Here is an 8,255-nt window from a genome sequence, read left to right on the forward strand (position 1 = left end):
GGCTGCTGCTGCTGCAAGATGCATTCACTCACCCAGCGTGCATGTGCATGTGCATGTGGAAAGGTGTTAGGGTGGGAGAGAATCACACGCAGACTCTCAAGTTGTCGCCTGTGAGGCAAAGAAGAGTGATGTTCCCCCCCCCCCTGACTGCAGCTTGTGTGTGTCTGTGTGCATGATTTGACATTTCTGTGTTTTTCCTACCAGACTGTTGCATTGCCTCATGTTGCCCGTGCTGCAGGCAGTTTGTAAAACAAGCCCGAAAGTAATCACTGCAGTGTCCCTCGGTCACAGGTTCGATTCCCAGCAGGGGCCTTTCGCTCATTTAGAGGCTGAGGCATCGAACCTGTGACCGAGCTGCAGTCAGTGGTGGTGCAGTCGGTTTGATAAAGAGGAAGGTCCAGCACTCGGAGGGACCACAACGCAAACAACCATTTGAAAATAATGGAGAATATAGAGAAAATGCTGCTAAAATACTCAAATTACTCAACATTCAAAACCACGTTTATCCTCATGTAATCATCCAGTCGTGCATTTCAAAAATAATGGTGACTATAGAGGAAATGCATGGTCTCGCTAGAGCAAAAACAACATTAAAATCGTATGTGCAATTGGAAAATATACATCTCCACATGTATGATTTAATTATCCAGGAAACAAAATGAAGGAGTGGTCGTGCACATGTATTTCAAAATGATGGTGAATATAGAGAAATGCATGCTCCCTCTCAATACAAACATGTGTGCAACTGCAAAATATTCATATCATTCATATAAGGTTTTAACACGATTTTAGAGACAAAACCTTTAAATCAACGTAAAAAACACCGAAATCAGTACAGTTGATCCAAATGATCACATTGGAGGATGCACACACACACACACACACACACACACACACACACACACACACACACTTGTTGCCCGCTGCCTCCGGAGGGGCCCCGGACCACCGCTTGTGCACCACAGAGTCCCCCCCCCCTTATGATATGGAGAAAACACGCGTTGACGTGTCGCGCTGCTGCGCTTCCGACCTCTAGTATTGGTATGCGTCTCTCTCTCTCTCTCTCTCTCTCTCTCTCTCTCTCTCTCTCTCTCTCTCTCTCTCTCTCTCACACACACAGACACAGACACAGACACACACACACACACACACACACACACACACATTCTCTCTATCTCCTCTCTCTCTCTCCTCTCTCACACACTCTCTCTCTCTCCTCTCGCTCTCTCTCTCTCTCTCTCTCTCTCTCTCTCTCACACACACACTCTCCTCTCTCTCTATCTCCCCTCTCTCTCTTTTCTCTCTCTCTCTCTCTCTCTCTCTCTCTCTCTCTCTCTCTCTCTCTCTCTCTCTCTCTCTCTCCTCTCTATCTCTCTCCCTCTCTCTCACACACACACACACGCACCAAATACTCTCATGGGGACATGCGGCCGAGCGGACGCAGCCTGCACGGTAAGTGGAGCCACTTTTTCACATTGGGTGGGGGGGAATCGAACCCACAAGTGTTGCGTCGCGGTTGTTGTTATTGTTGTTGTCCTCGTCGGGATCGAGCGGAGACTTTAGGACACTTTCCCTCTTGTCCTCTTGTCCACGGCACCGCACTGTCCCCGCAGATTGCGCAACGCGGCGTGTGATCGCGCCGGAGGAACCGGGCGAGAGGGGGGGGGGATTCAGTGTTGTTACTTTTTGTTGTATTTTGTGACACATTGTTGCCGTGAGTCCACCTCATCGCTTTGCTGGGGCCATGCGGGGTTTCTCCTGGGGGGGGGAGCACATTTCAGCCTCTCTACACAAAAAAAACGCGGATATTTACTCACAAATTCACGTGTTTATTTTTTTTCCAACACAACCCCGCATCTGCAGTGTTGTGTTGTTGAATCGTCACTTTGTGTTTTTCTGACTCACAACTTTAATGCTGCGCTTCTTTGGGGGGGCCAAGTGTGTGTGTGTGTGTGTGTGTGTGTGTGTGTGTGTGTGTGTGTGTGTGTGTGTGTGTGTGTGTGTGTGTGTGTGTGTGTGTGTGTGTGTGTGGTGAGGGGGGGAGCAATGCGCAAAGTGTGTGGTCTCCAAGCTCACCCGCGCAGAGACGCACGGTTTACGCACGCTCTCTCTCTCTCTCTCTCTCTCACACACACACACACACACACACACACACACACACACACACACTCATGTCTCCGGGCCTCAGGAATGCACTCCGGTGTTTGTCTCTGTATTTTTCACATTAAGAGAAGTTTCTCTCAGAAGCGTCGCCTGCTCCAGAGTCAAGTCCGCCGGCGTCACACCCGCACATCCAGCGTGAGGTGAGAGAATAATGGTCACACTTTTCCAAATTGTCCCTCGATGGATCCACTCACTGTGGGTGAAGTGCAGTTATCACTGAAGTCACTTATTGTTAAATCAAATCAACAATTTCACATTTTTTAACAGTTGTGAATTATTTGTCGTTTGTTTTTCAAATGTGGATTCATGTGCAAATTACTGTATTCGTGAAACAATTGATATTTGGTCTATAAAATGCCAAAATGTACTTGAAAAAAACCAATTGATATTCTTCAAAAAACAATAATAATCTAATACCTGACAATTATCATTTATAAAGCAACAAAACATAACAGAAAAGAAACGTTTATTAACAATGTGTTAGTTTCGCTCAACAAAGTTCATTGACAATAAGAATAAGATTTTCAGCTATGAATAATGATGCTGTCTCTCCATTGACTTCATATATAATCTTAATATGATTGCTGTTGTAAAGGCAGCCTTCATATGTCTTTATTTTCCGATATTGGCCAATTGTCATGAGCAAACACAGTCTGTTACCATGGAGATAGTCTGTATCATTTTATAACATGGCCACTTTTGTATTTGCGGTCCAACTAGTTTTCTCCCGAGTGCTTTTAATTTGAATGCAAAAGCCAGAGCAGCTTCCGCTTGGTTCCTGGTGAACTCGAGCCAGTCTGACACTGTTGGAGAGAGGGAGAGAAGGAGGGAGGGAGGGAGGGATGGAGGGAGGGGGTAGCCCCAGCCTGGAGAGGAGAGAGAGGGGGAAATTCTTGTGTTTTTTGGTATGCGATTACCCAGTGGAGAACCCATGACTGAGGGGGAGGAGGAGGCGGCGGAGGAGGAGGAGGAGGAGGAGGTGGACCGGGGTTGAGAGTAGGATACATTCCTCGTCTTCCTCTTTAAGTTTGAGCCGCACTAGAGGAGCAGCTGACATGTTGCCTTCCTCGCTCACTTAGCAAAGTTCCCAGACAGAGGAAGAGAAGCGGAGACACAAAGAAGCTGCTCTCAACTCCGGACATTCTCCCGTTCGTCCGAGTCGGCTGCTCAGAAGTTGAATTTTTTCTGGAACTTCTCCTGCCACGTTCCAGAAAAAGGTCCTGAGTTTAGCCTGTGTGAGAATACAGCAGGAAAATCTCCAGGAGTTGGTTGGTGATGTTTCTAGAACACAAATATCGGCTTGAGGGCGGCTCTAAACAAAAACATGTGAAGTCCAACGCAGAATTTATACGTCACGTCCCTCCTGCACGCTCGACCGGACATCTTCCCGTTGTTGTGACCTCGCCTGACCCGGAAGATCTCCTGACGTGTTCTCCATAGATGAAATGGCAAAAATGTCCACAAAATTCCAGAGTAAATAAGAAAAATGTATCTAATGTCGACCAAATTTACCTTTTTCCCATTTCCTCTCGAGTAATTTGTGCAAATTCCTTAAAAAAAGGATGAATTCACCTCGTCACCGTCAAATCCTTTTTACCCTCAGGTGGTCAAACACAAAAACACACACACACACACACTCACACACACACACACACACTCCCTGCTGCTAACCCCACATTACATCTGACACATGAAAACGGTGCCTCGGCACATTTGCATAAAACCAGCCGAGCTCTGCCTGTTCATCAGCATCCATTGAAAAGCATATTCGCCCACTCGCTAACGACAATTACTATAATGGACTGATCGGCGGATTATGCCACCAAAGTGGTTTCAGCACGCATCTGCATAATTGTTCTTAGCACATATGTATATGCTAAGCGCCCGTGGGCTCCTGGCTGCCATTAACTGCTGCTGCGGAGAGAGAGAGAGAGAGCGAGAGAGCGGCGCGATGCTTGAAGAACAACGGCAAATTGTGTTGCCAACTGTGTGGGTGTTTGGAGTGTGTGCTGGGAGGAAGTGCACAAAGCATCGTCTTATTAAAGTTGTTTTTAGGATTAGATTCCTTCTGGTACAGAGCAGAGGCTGAATAGAGCAAGTTACACACGCAGGGGTCAAGTCAGGGGCTCATGAGCAAGGCACCGAACCTGCAGCTGCTCCACTGTGCACATGAGGAGATTTATATGCATTTTAAAGAAAGATGTTTGAGCTGCATCCTGCTGAATCAAACTTGGTAAATGATAAGTTAAGAAGCGATTTCCCGATTCGTAAAACCGATTTCAGTTTTTCACCTTTTTAGCCAGAAGTATTTAATATTAAAAAGTAGTGATTTTTAAAGCCTCTTGCAGACGTAATGTTGCTTTACACTTTTCACCGATCCCTCATTTCATCACCTCCTATTGCAAAGACCCACAATGCATCAAATATTCAAACAAAAGAACTTCAAAACTCAGACATTTGCTTGCAGGCTTTCTCAGATTCATTCAGAGTTTCTCACACCAGCGACGATCCAAGTCGCAGACAGACGAGGAGACAAAGACGAGATGTTATCGAGTGTCCCGCTTTGCCAAAGACTCAGAAAGGAGTGAACCCGGCGTCACGTGACCGACAGATGGACGGACACATGCGGCAGCGCGAGCCAGATCCAACAGCTGAACCCAGACTTCCTGTCGCAGCCGCTGTTCAAACACGCAAGTGAAGGCTTCGCAAATCTGCTGAACTCTTTCCTCCGGGAGGAAGAAGAGCTGATTTCCTCATCGAATTCAATAATGTAAAACAAAAAATATTTTAAAAAAGCACCGGTTATTGTCCTGTGGCTGGTGCGTAGTGATTTTTCACGCCACCAGGCCGCTGTTACTTCATCGCCCTCATCTCTTGAAAGCAGGCCAACATCACACACACACACGTGAAGAATCACACCCGTTCGCCCTCCCTCCATTTTCTCCCCACAACTGTGCTAATTACTCGCCCGTTACCATGGTGACGGGTAGCACTTTCTTTCTTTGTCACCGTCCATCGCAGAACACGCGTCCCCACCGTTCAGCCGAGGCGACACTCTCCACACCGTCGTCCCCCAATTAGCAAGAGCTCGCAGATAAATGAAGAGTTTCTACTTTTTGTGAATCCACCTTTTATATAGTTCTTAATGTTGCATTCCAGGGATTCTTTACATTTCCCAGAATGCCTTTGGACACGGGGTTGTATTATGTGACGACAACAGCAGAGATTCAGTTTTGCCGTAAACATAAAATAGAGTGTCTCATGAGGTTCCAATGATAATAACATGGCTTTGAAGATGTGAATGAATGCCCCCCCCCCCCTCTTTCTCTCTGCCTCCTCCGATTGGACGCAGTATAAGTGAGTCGCTTTGTCTCAGTCGTGAGTTTCTATACATAAACCTGTAAGTCAGCAAGGGGTGGGGGGGGAGTGTGTTAACATTGAAAAGGGTCAGAAAAAACATGGAGGGGCGGTATTTTCAGGAGGGAGAAAGAAGACTGGAGGATTCAAGGTGTGTGTGTGTGTGTGTGTGTGTGTGCGTGTGTGTGGAACCAAAGAGAGAGAGAAAGAGCGATAGCCGGAGATTATCACACCTCGCTTCATTACTCATTAAACACACAGGAATGTGCCGCCTCTCTGTGTCCGCCTGGATGGAGCGAGACTCAACAGGATACTTTAAAAGAATTTAATTCACTTACACTTCTGCTTATTTAGATTTGCTGCGCTACACTACACTAGACACACACTGTTTGTGAGCTGTTGACAACAAACAACATTACTACAGATTCTGTTTACATGTAATAAACCACCAGTGTTTATTCTCTTTCGTTCGCATACGTCCAAGTGGTATTAATAATTAATTTTGCAGGGTGAAGTGGGCTGGCTCCTCCTCCCTGCACGTGCCTTTAATAACACATTATCCTCAATGACCCTGGGTTTTATGAATGGGCAGCAGGGAGCTCTGTCATTGGCTGGGGGGGGACGGCCAATCAGGGAGGAGCACCGGCAACAGAGGTGGGAGTGGATGAATGGAGAGTCAGACATTTTTAGAGGTCAGGGCCCGGTGTGTGTGTGTGAGTGTGTGTGCGTTAGTGTGTGTGTGTGTGTGTGTGTGTGTGTGTGTGTGTGTGTGTGAGACCTACTTGGTGTATTGTAGGCATCTATACATAGCTGTGGGAAACACGGGGCAGACAATCGGCCCCGGTTTAAAATTAGCAGTCCGGGCCACCTGCCTGTTCCTCCACAAAGGCGGAAACGAGGAAGCGCCGGGCGGAGATGGAGGGAACAGGAAGGGGGGGAAAAGGAGGGATGAGAAGGGAGGGGGGGATATGGGGCATTGATCCCTCTGCTGGTTTAACTCTTTCTCTCCTTCCTCTCTTTTTGTGTGTGTGCGTGTACCTCCCTCGACACAGGGAGACATTGTTGGGCAGACTGGATCTGGATTTGAAGGTGGGGGGGCGGGGGGGTGGGGGGGGGGGGGGGGTTGATGGTCCCGGGCCAAGCAGAGTTCACATACCTCTCTGCTGGAGCCCGGCCAGATTTCACACACCGTATAAGTGGGAAACAGGGATGGGGGTGTGGGGGGGGGGAGTTAAAGGGCCCTCTGCGATCGGAGCCAATGAAACACCACAACGAGATTTCTTTCGAATTAAAGAGCCACCTGCACCCCCCACTCCCCCCCCAACCTCACTACATTCATCACCAATGTCACCATATTTCACAACTCGTGTTTCCTGCCTTCGCCCGACAGGAAGTCTTTCGTCTTCGTAACCTACACGCATGTTAACACCTCGTTTCCTAGAATCCACACCCACCACACAAGTTTCTTTTCTTCCTGTGAAGAAGGGAAACGTCTTCTTAAAAAAGCAATATGAACAGCGAGTGGTTGCTTCACGGCCCCCCAGAGGACTCCGCTCTTATTGCTGCTTTCAAATGCGTTTGAATATTATATCTGAAACTGTCGGATGCTTAATTTCCCTTGGACCCCAAAACTCAGTCGTCTTGTTCTCTGTCTGCACTCTGATATAAACAAAATGAGTCTCACCAGTGTTTTTCTTTTCCTTTCCAGTGTTTCCAGTTGTCCTCCTTGGTCAATCTGTGCAGCTCGGCTCCGACGACGGCCATCTTGGCTCCAGTGTGGGAACAGAAGGACAGAACAGCTCTGAAAGGCAAAGAGGGAGATTCCTTTTTAATACTCCCCCACATGCACCTCAACCTCTTTTTCCATATTTGTTTTAGAGATGCTCTGATTCATGAAGCTGCTAAACATCCAGGTAATAAACGCCCAAATGGTTTCGATCACATGGAGACAATGGACCGCAAAGATGGACGACACGGCTCCGCTTCCTCCCACGATCCAGATATGAAGCCAAAATATCCTGGATACGAACGCTGCCATCTTGTGTAAAGTCTGTTCAGTAGCGTTCAGGGGAAGGAGGCGTGGAAGCTCGACTAATTGCATCAATTAAAATCAAACTTGAATCAGTGAGTCAAACTTCACATTTGATGTATAATTTGACTTTTTAGTTGTCATCCATGTCTCATCCAGATGTTTTGGCTTCACTTTTGGGGAACACATCGCGTCCATCTTTGATTTACAGTCAATGGCAGAAACACGCTTGATACTAGAAAACAGAAAAGAGTCAAACAACTTTTTCCCATATTACCTCAAGAAAATTGCTAAAATATTCATGGGTAAAGTTGAAAAAGTTGCCTTATCTTCCTCTAATTGTTTTATTTATGAGTCTTTCCGATGCAACGTCATCATTATTCAAAGACTTTCTGTTAAAAGTTTGTTTTACACACCTCCTACCCCAGGAAACACACCTCTTGTCCTCTCAGTACGAGGTTTGTTTTTCTCCTGTTCCACCGTTTCCTGTGTCGGCCACAGCGTGTGAACATCAGGCGGCATCATCCTGGCTCCGGGTGGCGCTGCAGAGCTGTGGGGGGGGGGGGCGCCCAGCGGTTGCTCAGTAGTCAGTGTAGATCCTGTGGGGCTGGCAGCAGCTACATCTGGCTACTGGGTCTCCGCTGGCAGCCACGTTACCCAGGATACAGTGAAGACACAATTGAATGTGATGTTGTCGTTTGGATAT

Source organism: Limanda limanda, chromosome 23 (genome assembly GCF_963576545.1).
Source record: "Limanda limanda chromosome 23, fLimLim1.1, whole genome shotgun sequence".
In the NCBI taxonomy this organism is placed as follows: domain Eukaryota; kingdom Metazoa; phylum Chordata; class Actinopteri; order Pleuronectiformes; family Pleuronectidae; genus Limanda; species Limanda limanda.